This window comes from Bombina bombina, chromosome 4, assembly GCF_027579735.1.
Source record: "Bombina bombina isolate aBomBom1 chromosome 4, aBomBom1.pri, whole genome shotgun sequence".
Lineage (NCBI taxonomy): Eukaryota > Metazoa > Chordata > Amphibia > Anura > Bombinatoridae > Bombina > Bombina bombina.
In genome coordinates, this window is record NC_069502.1 from 741269019 (window position 1) to 741286733 (window position 17715).

A 17715-nucleotide genomic window follows, 5' to 3' on the forward strand; every position below is an offset into this window, starting at 1 on the left:
GTCTTTTCTAAACATGAAGAACAAAATTGCATAGGTAACACAATTTGGGCCTCAAGACACAATAAACATTAATCCATAGGAGCAGACTCCTGCTCCATGTCCATAGGTGAAAGAATTCCCAATAATTAAAGGAATGACTGATATATGAAAATGACACTATAACTTTAAGAGAAAAAAACTTTTAACCTCCTCAGAGTAATATTCAAAGCAAATAAAAAGGTGCCTCTACACCTCAGGCAGACTGAGGTGCCCTACCTTAACCTTCAATTCCCAAATTGTTTGGCAAGCAGCTGAGCATCGAAAAAACGATCCGACACTAAGAAGCTGTCCAAAATGACGCAGCTCCGCTCAGGAACTCAATCGTGTGAGGGAGGGGTCACATGACCGGCAGAAAAAGAAACTGCACAACAATAATTAATAGGGCGCTTTTCTAGCAGCAACTGCCTAGTAAAAACTTACTACAACAAAGTAGAGCCCAAGAATCACATTTCCTAAAAATAAAAGTCCCAATAAACTGAAACTTATATATATATAGAAAGCCTCAAAGGAAACATCCCATAACCACATGGAAAGTTAATCCCTTAGTCTCACAATGGTTGCTGCGTATCATCTCCTGCCAGGTGTTATACTCAATATCCACGCTTGACCACTGCCTCTTCCTTTCTGGCTTCCTGCCCCATCTTTTCTTTGACCCACCTCTTGCAGTCATTCCACCACTTTTTCAGGCCCTCAACAGTCCTCCTCTGCGGGGCCATACTGTTGACGGCATCCTCTACCACCAACCATGCAGTTTTTCTCCTTTTGGCACTGCCTTTGCCCTTCTCCTGCCCGAAGAGGGCATTGTAATTGTCCATGATATTGAAAGGTATATGTATCATCACATTCTCCTCCTGCTTTTACGGGTACCTTTAATAACTATTATGCTTAAACTTGTTCAATTTGGATATTTGTATTTGTACCTTTAAATGAGAATACACACCCCCATTTACCAGTATAAAGGAGGACTAGTAACACCAATCATTGCTTGGTATTGGTGGATATCCGGTCTCCAATATCTAGCTGTTAACAAAGTATTTATTGTTACTGTGCTTCACCTTAAATTCCTGCTCTCAAAGGAAATTTTGACTTATAACAAGCGGATCCAATTTGTCTTTATGACTCTGTATCCTGAAGTGCCTCTCCACGGACCGCCAACCCCTCTCAGCTGTTTTCTTGTTGGAACTCAGCAGTGACGTCATCTGCCTGCTTCGGACTGCTTCATCCTGCATCTCTGCTGTTTGTTTTGGCTTGGTAACCGCTTACTCCTTTGCATTAGTTTTACTACCTCTTTTGTATGCATACTTTTAAAAAAAAAAATTCTGATATCAGGCATAAAACTGTGTCCTCAGTCCTTTTACTATTCGGGTGGAATATTAGTTTAAGGCTGTGCGACTGTGTTTATATTAACTGCTCATACTCTGTAATAAAGTATATGTGTTATACTTTAGTTACAAGTTCATCTTTCCTTATATATGTCAAACCATTACTATTTATCTTATATAGAGAGTCCAAGATCTTTAGAGCTACAAAACTTATATCAGTAGTACTCTCGCTGTTTACCATAGATTTAAAGTGATACCACTCTAATAATTCCGCAGGACCACAGTTGTGGTTCTGATATCACCCAAACCTCTCTCTACAGATAAAATAAATTACAGAGAAAATTTTGTTCAGAAAACATCACAGATGGCCTGGACAAGGGCAACATTTTCTGCAAATGAGAAGTAGGGACATCTCAGCCTCTCATCTTCCATGGCCACTTGGATTCCTCCATGTGATGTCCCTGGCAGTGTAGGTTCCTCCCTATTCTCTTCCTCCTCCCCCCTTCTGTCCCCATGTGCACCCTCTGTCCCTCTCCTAGATGTGCCTACTCTCTGGGGCTCTCGGTCATCTCCCCACCCATCATCCCTTCGGGCTCTCCCTCTCCCCACTCTGCTTACTCCCTGACGGGGGGCTCACTGCTCCTCCTCTCCTCTCTAATACTCCTCTCCATGCCACTCTTCTCCCCTCCTCCCTACCTCTCCCTGCCATCCACACACTAATCACACTACACACACTCACTCCCAGTTCAGTCACACACAATCACAACCAAACACTCAGCCTATCACACTGTAAAAATAAAATAAAATATGTGAGGTGTTAGAAAAAAAAGTGTGGTGTATTTGTATATGTATATATGTATGCAATGTGTGCAATATGTGAGAATATGTGTAAGTGTACAAGCTTACTCAACAATAATGCAACCTAACCCTTCTGTTTGCGCCTCTCTCTCTACTCTCACTAATCCTCCACTCCATTGTAGTGTGTTGTAGCTCAACGAACAATCCAAACACACTGAATAAAATGGCGGCTGCACATGGGTTTATATATGAATTTTAATAGCGTAATTACGTGTTGCATTTTTATTTGAATATCCGGGTTCATTTTTAGGAGTGTTAACCTGATTTGCATAAAACTACTCTTCATTGACACTTTCCGTGGACATAATACTGGCGTAAGTTACTTGCGACGACTAAAGTGTGTATTTGCGCACATTTCAGAAGATCACCAGTTAGTCCTACTTACGCCAGTCTAGCATCTAACGGCACAGTATATGTAATAACACTTGTGCCGAAGCCTGCACCGTATATGTAATCTCGCCCCTGATATCCAAAGGTTAGTGCTCAGTCTATAAAAACCTTCAAATGGTAGAACTAATATCAAGGGGAACATTCATTTTGGCATTCACATGTAAGACTACAGACATAGGCCTGTATTTATCAAGCCGTCAACCGCAAATACGCTGGAATTCTGCAGCGTATTTGTGGCGAGGTTGATTCTCTGTAGTTATCAAGCCCTACAGACTGGCAAAAGTAGAATCTAGTGACGTAAGCTACGATCCGCCGGACTCAGTCCGACACAGATCGATTCTTACGTCACTCCATATGTGCCGAACGCAAGTTCGGCACTATCTGACTACTTTTGAAAGTTATTAAATTCCTAGCAGGTACGCTCGACACTTTTCCGGCCCAGCGTACCTGGTTTTCAATCCGCCCTCCCTGGAGGTGGCGGATCCCATAGGAATCAATGGGAGTCTGACAGCAGCGAAAGCTCATGTTCGCTGCTGCCCGATATCCCATTGATTCCTATGGGAGATGTCTGCACCTAACACCCTAACATGTACCCCGAGTCTAAACACCCCTAATCTGCCCCCCCCCTACACCGCCGCCACCAACATTAAACGTATTAACCCCTAAACCTCCACTCCTGGACCCCGCCGCAACTAAATAAAGGTATTAACCCCTAAACCGCCGCTCCAGGAACCCGCCGCAACTAAATAAAGTGTTTAACCCCTAAACCGCTGCTCCCGGACCCCACCGCCACCTACATTATATCTATTAACCCCTAATCTGCCGCCCCCTATACCGCCGCCACCTACATAAAGTTATTAACCCCTATCCTGCGGATCCCAGACCCCGCTGCAACTAAATAAATTGTTTAACCCCTAAACCGCCGCACCCGGAGCCCACCGCAACCTACATTACATTTATTAACCCCTATGCTGCCCCTCACTACACTGCCACCACCTACATTAAACTCATTAACCCCTAAACTGCCACTCCCAGACCCCGCCGCAACTAAATTAAATGTTTAACCCCTAAACCGCCGCTTCTGGACCCCGCCAGAAGCTATTTTAGGATTTATTTTTATTTTACAGGCAAGTTTGTATTTATTTTAACTAGGTACGATAGTTATTAAATAGTTATTAACTATTTAATAACTACCTAGTTAAAATAATTACAAAATTACCTGTAAATTAAAACCAAACCTAAATTAAAATTACACCTAACACTACACTATCATTAAATTAATTAAATAAATTAACTACAATTACCTAAAATTAAATACAATTAAATAAACTAAACTATAGTACAAAACCCCCCCCCACTAAATTACAGAAAATAAAAAAAATTACAACAAGTTTAAACTAATTACACCTAATCTAAGCCCCCTAATAAACTAAAAAAGCCCCCAAAATAATAAAATGCCCTACCCTATACTAAATTACAAAGTAATCAGCTCTTTTACCAGCCCTTAAAAGGGCTTTTTGCGGGGCATTGCCCCAAAGTAATCAGCTCTTTTACCTGTAAAAAAAAATACAACCCCCCCAACATTAAAACCCACCACCCACACACCCCTACTCTAAAACCCACCCAACCCCCCCTAAAAAAACCTAACACTAACCCCCTGAAGATCACCCTACCTTGAGCAGTCTTCACCCAGCCGGGACGAAATCTTCATCCAAGCGGCACAGAAGAGGTCCTCCATCCAGTAGAAGTCTTCATCCAAGCGGCGTCTTCTATCTTCAATCATCCGGAGTGGAGCCATAGCACAAAGGTAAGACCAGCACACCTGAACTCATCAAAGATCCATAGATATCATGGTAGGTGCAATCATGCAGAGTCTAATCCCATAGACTCCAAATAAGTATCCAAAAGAAAATGATGATGCACTCAGTGAAGTGAAAGGACTTTTATTGAAGTGAACAGCAACGTTTCGGGGCTACTGCCCCTTTGTCAAGCCATCTTTCATCCAGCCGACACAGAGCCATCTTCTTCCAACGACGTCCTAACACCGAATGAAGTTACCTTAAAGGGATGTCATCCAAGATGGCGTCCCTCAAATTCCAATTGGCTGATAGAATTCTATCAGCCAATCGGAATTAAGGTAGGAAAAATCTGATTGGCCGATTCAATCAGCCAATCGGATTGACCTCGCTTTCTATTGGCTGATCGGAACAGCCACTAGAATGCGAGGTCAATCCGATTGGCTGATTGAATCAGCCAATCGGATTTTTCCTACCTTAATTCTTAATCTTGGATGACGTCCCTTAAAGGTACCTTCATTCGGTGTTAGGATGTCGTTGGAAGAAGATGGCTCTGCGTCGGCTGGATGGAAGATGGTTCCGCTCCGGATGATTGAAGATAGAAGACGCCGCTTGGATGAAGACTTCTATCGGATGGAGGACCTCTTCTGCGCCGCTTGGATGAAGATTTCGTCCCGGCTGGGTGAAGACGGCTCAAGGTAGGGTGATCTTCAGGGGGTTAGTGTTAGGTTTTTTTTCAGGGGGGTTTTGGTGGGTTTTAGAGTAGGGGTGTGTGGGTGGTGGGTTTTAATGTTGGGGGGTTGTATTTTTTTTTACAGGTAAAAGAGCTGATTACTTTGGGGCAATGCCCCGCAAAAAGCCCTTTTAAGGGCTGGTAAAAGAGCTGATTACTTTGTAATTTAGTATAGGGTATTGCATTTTATTATTTTGGGGGGCTTTTTTATTTTATTAGGGGGCTTAGATTAGGTGTAATTAGTTTAAACTTGTAATTTTTTTTATTTTTTTTCTGTAATTTAGAGGGTTTTTTTGTACTATAGTTTAGTTTATTTAATTGTATTTAATTTAAGGTAATTGTAGTTAATTTATTTAATTAATTTAATGATAGTGTAGTGTTAGGTGTAATTATAATTTAGGTTAGGTTTTATTTTACAGGTAATTTTGTAATTATTTTAACTAGGTAGTTATGAAATAGTTAATAACTATTTAATAACTATTGTACCTAGTTAAAATAAATACAAACTTGCCTGTAAAATAAAAATAAATCCTAAAATAGCTACAATATAATTGTTAGTTATATTGTAGCTATCTTAGGGTTTATTTTACAGGTAAGTATTTAGTTTTAAATAGGAATAATTAAGTCAATAATAGTAAGTTTTATTTAGATTTATTAAAATAATATTTAAGTTAGGGGTGTTAGTGTTAGACTTAGGTTTAGGGGTTAATAAATTTAATATAGTGGCAGCTGTGTAGGGGGGGCAGGATAGGGGTTAATAACTTTAATATAGGTGGCGGTGTTATAGGGGGGGCAGGATAGGGGTTAATAACTTTATTTAGGTGGCGGCGGTATAGGGGGTGGCAGTTTAGGGGTTAATAGGTATAATGTAGGTGGCGGCGGGGTCCGGGAGTGGCGGTTAGGGGTTAATATAATTATTATAGTTGCAGAGGGGTCCGGGAGCGGTGGTTTAGGGGTTAATATATTTATTATAGTCATACCGGGGTCCGGTATCGGCGGTTTAGGGGTTAATATATTTAATATAGTTGTGGCGGGGTCCGGGAGCGGCGGATTAGGGGTTAATATATTTAATATAGGTGCGGCGGGGTCCGGGAGCGGCGGTTTAGGGGTTAATATATTTATTATAGTTGCGGCGGGGTCCGGGAGCGGCGGTTTAGGGGTTAATAACTTAATTTAGTTGTGGGGGGCTCCGGGGGTGGAGGTATAGGGGGTATAACAGTATAGTATAGTATGGGTGCTTAGTGACAGGGTATCAATAAAGCTGTGAAAAAGCCGAAGAGCAGCAAGATCGATGACTGATAAATAACACAGTCCGCTGCTCATCGCTCGTACTTGGAGTGCGGCTTTTTGACAGCTTTATTGATAAATTTGGCAAGCGCATTCAGGTCCACGGCAGCGAGGTTAGGCGAACTTAGGCAGTCGTATTGGGGCCGGCGAATGCAGGTAAGTACGGAGCTTATTAAATAGAGGCCATAGGGCAATGGTACTTCTATAACCACTTTAAAGTTTTGTGTCCATGGCTAGTGCAATTCAAATACATAAATACCATCAAAACAATATTATTTAGTAATGTTGTCTGTAATCTTGAAAAACTAAACAGAGATAAAACCCTAGTCTAGATGTCCTTATAAGTACAGGTATTGAAAACCTCAGGCTTTTTTCATGGTACTCCGAAAACATGAGTGAACGTCAGAATAACAGAGTTTCTAAATATGAAATCACATCAGGTAATAAAAAAAGTATTCCTTTAATAAAGAAATTTAAAGGGATATGTTTTTGTATTAAAATATTTCTTTAAAAATTAGAAAACAAAATACTACAAATTTTACAAATCTTGTGCCAGCAGTTTGTCTGATAATTTAAATGGTTCCATGCATGTGTGTTACTTGCTGTTCATGTCTTCTTGAGGTAACGTTGTTTCAGATATAAGTATAACTATCAAAAATTTTTAATAAAAAAGACAGATGTGTTTTATAATTTTTGTTTTTTATTCCCCATTGTTGGTCCCATAGGAACAGAAGACTGTTGACTGTTTAATGAAGTGATTTTCATATATCTTCTAGAAGACTTTTATGATATAAAAATGGAAATAAGCCATCTTAAAAACCCGATTGTAATGGCGATTGGATTTTTACTTATATTTATTGCATTTGGAGGACTTCAAACATTGCAGGTAGGCAGCTATGTAACATATTTACTTTGAAATGTAATTATTCTTATATTAAAAAATTGCCATTATAGGTAAGTTTACATGGGGGATGCCTTAGAGTTTGAAAAGTGATCAATGACTATGGGGCTGATTTATCAAGGGCCGAATGGCCCCTAATGCCCCTGTTTCTGCGTGAGCCTTCAGATTTTCCAGAAACAGCAGTTATGAAGCAGCGATCCTAAGACCGCTGCTCCATAACTGGTCCGGTGCCTCCGAGGCTGCAGTCTGCAATCCACCGATCCTATACGATCAGGTTGATTGACACCCCCTGCTAGCGGCCGATTGGTTGCAAATCTGCAGGGGGCAGCATTGCACAAGCAGTTCACCAGAACTGCTTGTACAATATTAAATGCTGCAATGTCTGTCGGACATAATACACTACAGCGTATCATGTCGGACAGACAACGATAAATCGGCCCCCGTGAGTCATTTCTTAGAGAAACAATTTAATAATTTTGTTGTCAAACGCATTTCAATACAGTAGAAAATGTAACAAATTATTATTTCTCCAACATTGGTGTGTCCGGTCCACGGCGTCATCCATTACTTGTGGGATATTCTCCTCCCCTACAGGGAAAGGCAAGGAGAGCACACAGCAGAGCTGTCCATATAGCTCCCCCTCTAGCTCCGCCCCCCAGTCATTCTCCTTGCCGCTCTGAACAAATAGCTAATTCCTTTATATTGGATGCCGCTTTTCAAATAACGAAATTGGCGGCGAAAAACTCAGGTTTTGCTATAGTAGCGCGGAGGGCGCTTTGGCTAAAATCCTGGTCAGCAGATGTGTCGTCCAAGACTAAGTTACTTAATATTCTTTTCAAGGGTAAGACCCTTTTTGGGCCGGAATTGAAGGAGATTATTTCAGACATCACTGGGGGTAAGGGCCATGCCCTCCCACAGGATAGGCCTTTTAAGGCTAAGAACAAGTCTAATTTTCGTTCCTTTCACAATTTCAGGAACGGACCGGCTAATAACTCGACTGCCGCTAGACAAGAAGGTAACGCGGCCCAGCCCAAACCCGCTTGGAAGCCCATGCAAGGCTGGAACAAGGGTAAACAGACCAAGAAACCTGCTGCTGCTACCAAGACAGCATGAAGGGGTAGCCCCCGATCCGGGACCGGATCTGGTAGGGGGCAGACTATCTCTCTTCGCTCAGGCTTGGGCAAGAGATGTTCCGGATCCCTGGGTACTAGAGATAGTCTCCAAGGGATACCTACTAGAGTTCAAGGGACTTCCTCCAAAGGGAAGATTCCACCTGTCTCACTTATCTTCAGACCAGATAAAGAAACAGGCATTCTTACATTGTGTAAGAGACCTATCAAAGATGGGAGTGATAAACCCAGTCCCCTCCGGGGAACAAGGTCTAGGTTTTTACTCAAACCTGTTTGTGGTTCCCAAAAAAGAGGGAAGTTTCAGGCCAATCCTGGATTTAAAGATATTAAACAATTTCCTCAGAGTTCCATCCTTCACGTGGCTCTTCCATTCGGTTTAGCCACCGCTCCCAGAATTTTCTCAAAGGTGCTAGGGTCCCTTCTAGCGGTCCTAAGGCCGAGGGGCATCGCTGTAGCACCTTATCTAGACGACATCCTAATCCAAGCATCGTCTCTTTCCAAAGCGAGGGCCCACACAGACATTGTGTTGGCTTTTATCAGATCTCACGGGTGGAAGGTGAACATAGAAAAAAGTTCACTGTCACCGTCCACAAGGGTTCCGTTTCTGGGAAAAATAATAGATTCTATGGAAATGAAGATCTTCCTGACAGAAGTCAGAAAGTTAAAGCTTCTAAACGCTTGTCGAGTTCTTCATTCTATTCCTCAACCCTCCATAGCTCGGTGCATGGAAGTAATAGGACTAATGGTCGCAGCAATGGACGTGGTTCCTTTTGCTCGAATTCATCTAAGACCATTACAGCTGTGCATGCTCAATCAGTGGAATGGGGACTATACAGACTTGTCTCCCCAAATTCAAGTAGACCAGGTAACCAGGGACTCACTTCTCTGGTGGTTGACCCAGGATCACCTGTCTCAGGGAATGAGTTTCCGCAGACCGGAGTGGGTCATTGTCACGACCGACGCCAGCCTCTTGGGATGGGGCGCGGTCTGGGACTCCCTGAAAGCTCAGGGCCTATGGTCTCAGGAAGAGTCGCTTCTCCCGATAAACATTTTGGAACTAAGGGCAATATTCAATGCGCTCCTGGCTTGACCTCAGCTAGCGAAAGCCAGGTTCATAAGATTTCAGTCGGACAACATAACGACTGTTGCGTACATCAATCATCAGGGGGGAACAAAGAGTTCCCTAGCGATGAAGGAAGTAACCAAGATCATCCAATGGGCAGAGAATCACTCCTGCCATCTATCTGCTATTCACATCCCAGGAGTAGACAACTGGGAGGCGGACTATTTGAGTCGTCAGACTTTCCATCCGGGGGAGTGGGAACTCCACCCGGAGGTCTTTGCTCAGTTAACCCAATTATGGGGCATTCCAGACATGGATCTAATGGCGTCCCATCAGAACTTCAAGATTCCTTGTTACGGGTCCAGATCCAGGGATCCCAAGGCGACTAGTGGATGCATTAGTGGCGCCTTGGTCGTTCAACCTAGCATATGTGTTTCCACCGTTTCCTCTCCTTCCCAGGCTCATAGCCAGGATCAAACAGGAGAAGGCCTCGGTGATTCTGATAGCTCCTGCGTGGCCACGCAGGACTTGGTATGCAGACCTGCTGAATATGTCATCGGCTCCACCATGGAAGCTACCTTTGAGACAGGATCTTCTAGTACAAGGTCCATTCGAACATCCAAATCTAGTTTCTCTGCAGCTGACTGCTTGGAAATTGAACGCTTGATTTTATCCAAACGTGGGTTTTCGAATTCTGTGATAGATACTCTGGTCCAAGCCAGAAAACCTGTGACTAGAAAGATTTACCATAAAATATGGCGTAAATATATCTGTTGGTGTGAATCCAAGGGATTCTCCTGGAGTAAAATAAAAATTCCAAGGATTCTCTCCTTTCTCCAAGAAGGTTTGGATAAAGGGTTGTCCGCTAGTTCTCTAAAGGGACAGATTTCTGCTTTATCTGTCTTGTTACACAAACGACTGGCAGCTGTGCCAGATGTACAAGCTTTTGTTCAGGCTTTGGTTAGAATCAAGCCTGTTTACAGAACCATGACTCCTCCTTGGAGTCAAAATTTAGTTCTTTCAGTTCTTCAAGGGGTTCCGTTTGAACCTTTACATTCCATAAATATTAAGTTATTATCTTGGAAAGTACTGTGTTTGGGTGCTATTTCTTCTGCTAGAAGAGTTTCTGAATTATCTGCTTTGCAGTGTAATCCACCCTATCTGGTTTTCCATTCAGATAAGGTTGTTTTGCGTACTAAGCCTGGTTTTCTTCCAAAAGTTGTTTCCAACAAGAATATTAACCAGGAAATAGTTGTTCCTTCTCTGTGTCCGAAACCAGTTTCAAAGACGGAACGTTTATTACACAATTTAGATGTTGTTCATGCTTTAAAGTTCTATTTAGAAGCAACAAAAGATTTTAGACAAACCTCATCTTTGTTTGTCGTTTACTCTGGTAAGAGGAGAGATCAAAAAGCTACTGCTACCTCTCTCTCTTTCTGGCTAAAAAGCATTATCCGATTGGCCTATGAGACTGCCGGACGACAGCCTCCTGACCGAATCACAGCTCACTCTACTAGGGCTGTGGCTTCCACATGGGCCTACAAGAACGAGGCTTCTGTTGATCAGATATGTGAGGCAGCGACTTGGTATTCTCTGCACACTTTTGCCAAATTCTACAAATTTGATACTTATGCTTCTTCGGAGGCTATTTTTGGGAGAATGGTTTTGCAAGCCGTGGTGCCTTCCATTTAGGTAACCTGATTTGCTCCCTCCCTTCATCCGTGTCCTAAAGCTTTGGTATTGGTTCCCACAAGTAATGGATGACGCCGTGGACCGGACACACCAATGTTGGAGAAAACAGAATTTATGCTTACCTGAAAAATTACTTTCTCCAACGGTGTGTCCGGTCCACGGCCCGCCCTGGTTTTCCTAATCAGGTTGAAATTTTTTTTGTCTTTGTACACTACAGTCACCACGGCACCCTATAGTTTCTCCTTTTTTCTCCTAACCGTCGGTCGAATGACTGGGGGGCGGAGCTAGAGGGGGAGCTATATGGACAGCTCTGCTGTGTGCTCTCCTTGCCTTTCCCTGTAGGGGAGGAGAATATCCCACAATTAATGGATGACGCCGTGGACCGGACACACCGTTGGAGAAAGTAATTTATCAGGTAAGCATAAATTCTGTTTTTTAATATTTTTGAACAACAGCAAGAGAGAAAAAGATATTGTGATTACAGTTTTTGTACAAATAAGATTCTTCCTCCAGAAAATACTAGTGCTGAAAAATGTATGGAAGAAAAGGAAAAAGGAAGTTACTAAGCACTTGGCATCTAAAATGTAATTTTTTTATTTACTTTAAAGGGACATGATACCCAAATGTTGAAGCACTTGAAAGTGATGCAGCATTGTTGTAAAAAGCTGACTAGAAAATATCACCTGAATCTCTTGAACTAAAAAAGGAATTTATGGTTACCTGATAAATTGATTTCTTTTACGATATGCCGAGTCCACGGGTTTCATCCTTACTTGTGGGATTTATCCTTTTGCTAACAGGAAGTGGCAAAGAGCACCACAGCAGAGCTGTTACATAGCTCCTCCCTTAACTCCTCCCCCCAGTTATTCGACCGAAGGTATAGGAAGAGAAAGGAAAAGCTAAAAGGTGCAGAGGTGACTGAAGTTTTGAAAAATAAAATAAATCCTGTCTTAAAATGACAGGGTGGGCCGTGGACTCAGCATATCGTAAAAGAAATCAATTTGTCAGGTAAGCATAAATTTCCTTTTCTTTTCCAAGATATGCCGAGTCCACGGGTTTCATCCTTACTTGTGGGATACCAATAACAAAGCTTTAGGACACGGATAAAGGGAGGGACAAGACAGGAACCTAAACGGAAGGCACCACTGCTTGAAGAACCTTTCTCCCAAAAATAGCCTCAGAACAGAAGAAGCAAAAGTATCAAATTTGTAAAATTTGGAAAAAGTATGAAGGGAGGACCAAGTCGCAGCCTTACAAATCTGTTCAAAAGAAGCATCATTTTTGAAAGCCCATGTGGAAGCCACAGCTCTAGTAGAATTAGCCGTAATTTTTTTAGGAGGCTGCTGTCCAGCAGTCTCATATGCCAGGCGGATGATGCTTTTCAGCCAAAAAGAGAGAGAGGTAGCCATAGCTTTTTGACCCCTACGCTTTACAGAATAAACCACAAAAAGAGAGGATGTTTGTCTGAAATCCTTGGTCGCTTGTAAGTAAAACTTCAAAGCACGGACCACATCCAAGTTATGTAATAGACGTTCCTTCTTAGAAGAAGGATTAGGACACAAGGAAAGAACAACAATTTCCTGATTAATATTCTTATTTGGCGAATCACATTGTAAAGCAGAAAGCTCAGAAACCTTTTGAGCAGAAGAGATAGCAACTAAAAATAAAACCTTCAAAGATAACAGCTTAATATCTATGGAATGCATGGGTTCAAACGGAACCCCTTGAAGAACATTAAGAACTAAATTCAGACTCCATGGTGGAGCAACAGGTTTAAACACAGGCTTGATTCTGATTAAAGCCTGACAAAAAGACTGAACGTCTGGGACATCCGCCAGACGCTTGTGTAATAAAATTGACAAAGCAGAAATTTGTCCTTTTAGACAGAACTAGCAGATAATCCCTTCTCCAATCCTTCTTGGAGAAAGGACAAGATCCTAGGAATCCTAATCTTACTCCATGAGTAACCCTTGGATTCACACCAATAAACATTTACGCCATATCTTATGGTAAATCTTTCTAGTGACAGGCTTGCGAGCCTGAATCAGAGTGTCAATGACCGACTCAGAGAATCCCCGCTTTGATAAAATCAAGCGTTCAATCTCCAGGCAGTCAGATGCAGAGAAGTTAGATTTGGATGTTTGAACGGACCTTGAATGAGCAGGTCCTGTCTCAACGGTAGTTTCCACAGAGGTAGAGACGACATGTCCACTAGATCCACATACCAAGTCCTGCGTGGCCACGCAGGCGCTATTAGAATTACTGAAGCTCTCTTCTGTTTGATTCTTGAAATCACACGAGGCAGGAGAGGAAAAAGGGGAAACACATAGGCCAGGTCGAATGACCAAGGTACTGCTAGAGCATCTATCAGTACAGCCTGGGGATCCCTTGACCTGGACCCGTAACGTCTAAGTTTGGCATTCTGTCAAGATGCCATTAGATCCAATTCCGGTGAGCCCTATTGTTGAGTCAATGATGCAAACACCTCTGGATGGAGTTAGAAAATCCGCTTCCCAGTTCTCTACTCCTTGGATATAGATTGCTGATAGATGGCAAGAGTGAATCTCTGCCCATCGGATTATCTTTGATACCTCTATCATCGCAAGAGAACTTCTTGTTCCCCCCTGATGATTGATATATGCTACAGTCGTGACATTGTCTGACTGGAATCTTATGAACTTGGTCAGTGCCAACTGAGGCCACGCCTGAAGCGCATTGAATATTGCTCTCAGTTACAGAATATTGATTGGCAACTGAGACTCCGTCGGAGTCCAAGTTCCCTGAGCCTTCAGGGAATTCCAGACTGCACCCCAGCCCAAGAGGCTGGTGTCCATTGTCACTATAACCCATGATGGTCTGTGGAAGCACATTCCCAGGGACAGATGATCCTGTGACAACCACCAAAGAAGAGAGTCTCTGGTCTCTTGATCCAGATTTATCCGAGGAGATAAATTTGCATAATCCCCATTCCACTGTCTGAGCATGCACAGTTGCAGTGGCCTGAGATGAAAGCGAGCAAACGGGACGATGTCCATCGCTGCTACCATTAATCCAATGACCTCCATACACTGCACCACTGATGGCCGAGGAATAGACTGAAAAGCTCGGCAAGTATTTAGAATCTTTGATTTTCTGACCTCCGTCAGAAATATTTTCATGTCTACCAAGTCTATCAGAGTTCCCAAGAATGGAACTCTTGTTTGTGGAACAAGTGAACTCTTTTCTATATTGACTTTCCAACCGTGAGTTCTTAGAAATGACAACACGATGTATGTGTGAGATTTGGTCAGATGATAAGTTGACGCCTGAATCAAGATATCGTCCAGATAGGGCGCCACTGCTATGCCCCGCGGCCTGAGAACCGCTAGAAGGGACCCTAGCACCTTTGTGAAGATTCTGGGAGCTGTGGCCAACCCGAAGGGAAGGGTCACAAACTGATAATGCTTGTCCAGAAAGGCAAACCTTAGAAAACTGATGATGATCCTTGTGGATAGGAATGTGAAGGTACGCATCCTTTAGGTCCACGGTGGTCATGTATTGACCCTCCTGGATCATTGGTAAGATTGTTTGTATAGTCTCCATCTTGAATGATGGGACCCTAAGAAATTTGTTTAGACACTTTAAATCTAAAATAGGTCTGAAAGTTCCCTCTTTTTTGGGAACCCCAAACATTTTGAGTAAAACCCCTGTCCCTGTTCCAGTTTTGGAACTGGACAAATTACTCCCATGGAATAGAGGTCTTTTACACAGTGTAAGAACACCTCTCTTTTTGTCTGGTCTACAGACAAACGTGAAAGATGAAATCTCCCTCTTGGGGGAAAAATTTTGAATTCCAGTTGATACCCCTGGGTCACAATTTCTAATGCCCAGGGATCCTGCACATCCCTTGCCCAAGCCTGAACAAAGAGAGAAAGTCTGCTCCCTTCTAGATCCGGTACCGGTTCGGGGGCTGCCCCTTCATTCTGTCTTGGTAGCAGCAGCGGGCTTTTTGGCTTGTTTACCCTTATTCCAGTTCTGATTAGGTCTCCAGACAGACTTGGATTGAGCAAAATTTCCTTCTGCTTATTGGTGGAAGGGGAAGCAGAGGGTACTCCTCTGAAATTTGAAAGGAACGAAAATTATTTTGTTTACCCCTCATCCTAAGAGGTTTGTCTTGAGGTAGGGCGTGGCCTTTACCTCCAGTAATGTCAGCAATGATTTCCTTCAATTCAGGACCGAACAGGGTTTTACCCTTGAAAGGAATAGTTAACAGTTTAGACTTTGATGATACATCAGCAGACCACTATTTTAACCATAGCGCTCTGCGCGCCAATATGGCAAAGCCTGCATTTTTTGCTGCTAATTTAGTAATCTGAAAAACAGCATCTGTGATAAAAGAATTAGCTAGTTTGAGAGCTTTAATTCTGTCCAAAATGTCGTATAGGGGCGTCTCTACTTTCAGAGACTCCTCAAGGGCGTCAAACCAGAAAGTCGCCGCCGTAGTTACTGGAACAATGCAGGCAGCAGGTTGTAACAAGAAACCCTGGTGAATAAATAATTTCTTTAGAAGACCCTCTAATTTATTTATCCATAGGGTCTTTGAAAGCACAACTGTCCTCAATAGGTATAGTTGTACGCTTAGCTAGAGTAGATATTGCTCCCTCCACCTTAGGGACCGTTTGCCAAGAGTCCTTAATGGTGTCTGATATGGGAAACATTTCCTTAAAATTATAGTGTAAGGTTCTATCAGTACAAGAGGTACACAATGTAAGAGGGGGTTCCACAATGGCTTCTAAACACATAGAGCAATGAGTTTCCTCAATGTCAGACAAGTTAAACAAATTAGTAATAACCACAACAGTTGGTGAACACTTTATTTATTGAAAAAATTAATTTTGTAAAAAACGGGAACTGCGCCTTTAAGAAATAAAAGCACACAATTTTTTCCAACACACTTAAAAAGTCTATAAACGTTAAAAAAAACTATGAATATAAATGCAGAGTTGCCAAAAATGATTGCATGCGAAATGCAAAAGCAGAAATTTACACTTTAGAGGAACATTTAAGCAAAAAAATTACACTTTGCTAAATAAAGACTCCTGCACCTGAACACTGCCAAATGAATCAACACCAATCCAGATAGTATAGAACACAGATAGGGCCGAACCGGAGCAAATGTATGCAGTCTCCTACAGTGTAAACTGCGCATCTGAGGCGCGAAAATAGGCCCCGCCCACAATGGAGCTCGCACAGAAATTTTAAACTGCCACGTGGTCCCCAAAACACAATAAAAGCCATCCTTTTGTTTAGTTATATAATAAAAAATTTGTAATATACCCCAGTGTCTTAATTATATGCTGCCTTTGAGTTGCATAAGTATTAGAAACCAAACACCAAGGAGTACAGTAACACCCTTTTGCATATAGGACTACTGCTTACCCTGTTCCCACTATGAGGAACCCAATCAGCCAGTTCTGATATATTAAATCTCCTCAGAAGTAAAAAGGCTGAAACATACTTAAAATGCTGCTTGCTGCATGAGACTGTTCTCCACACTGAAGAATTTTCCCATATTACCCTCAGATATGTGGGAACCATAATTGATCTTAGTAACTACTGCTAAAATCATCAAATTCAGGGGGAATTCTTCTTCCATATCCCCCCTGAGCCAAATAGTACTCACCGGTACCATTTAAAATAAAAAACATCTTGATTGAAGAAATTAAAACTATAATTTTATCACCACTATCACTTTACCCTTCCTATTACTAGCATAGGCAAAGAGAATGACTGGGGGGAGGAGTTAAAGGAACATTAAACCCACATTTTTTCTTTCATGATTTAGAAATAGAATGCAATTTTAAACATCTTTCTAATTTACTTCGATTATCTAATTTGTTTTATTATCTTGATATTCTTTGCTGAAAAGCATGTCTAGATATGCTCAGTAGCTGCTGATTGGTTGCTGCACATAGAAGCCTCGTGTGATTGGCTCACCCATGTGCATTGCTTTTTCATCAACTAAGGATATCTAAAAAATGAAGCAAAATAAATAATTGAAGTAAATTGTAATGTTGTTTACATTTGTATTCTCTATCTGAATCATGAAAAAAAGATTTTGGGTTTAGTGGCCCTTTAAGGGAGGAGCTATGTAACAGATCTGCTGTGGTGCTCTTTGCCACTTCCTGTTAGCAGGAGGATTAACCCCACAAGTAAGGATGAAACCCGTGGACTTAAGCAACCAATTCAGGATACTAATACCAGGACTTGCAAGTGAGCATGAATCTGGCATGTGCAGGCAAAGTCATGTTTTTTCCCTCCTCAGTTTAAGGAAGTTTACTATGAAATCTCATGAGCAGCGAAAGCATAGCATGACCTCAGCACTGCTGATACTGATTGCCTGATTGCCGTGGACTTAAGCAACCAATTCAGGATACTAATACCAGGACTTGCAAGTGAGCATGAATCTGGCATGTGCAGGCAAAGTCATGTTTTTTCCCTCCTCAGTTTAAGGAAGTTTACTAT

The 17715-nt window shown here is 42.1% G+C and overlaps 1 pseudogene; it reads left to right on the forward strand.

Moving 5' to 3' along the window:
* Window positions 1-7221: 7221 nt before the first annotated feature.
* LOC128657802 (protein unc-93 homolog A-like) overlaps window positions 7222-17715 on the forward strand; it is a 94919-nt pseudogene continuing 84425 nt past the window's right edge.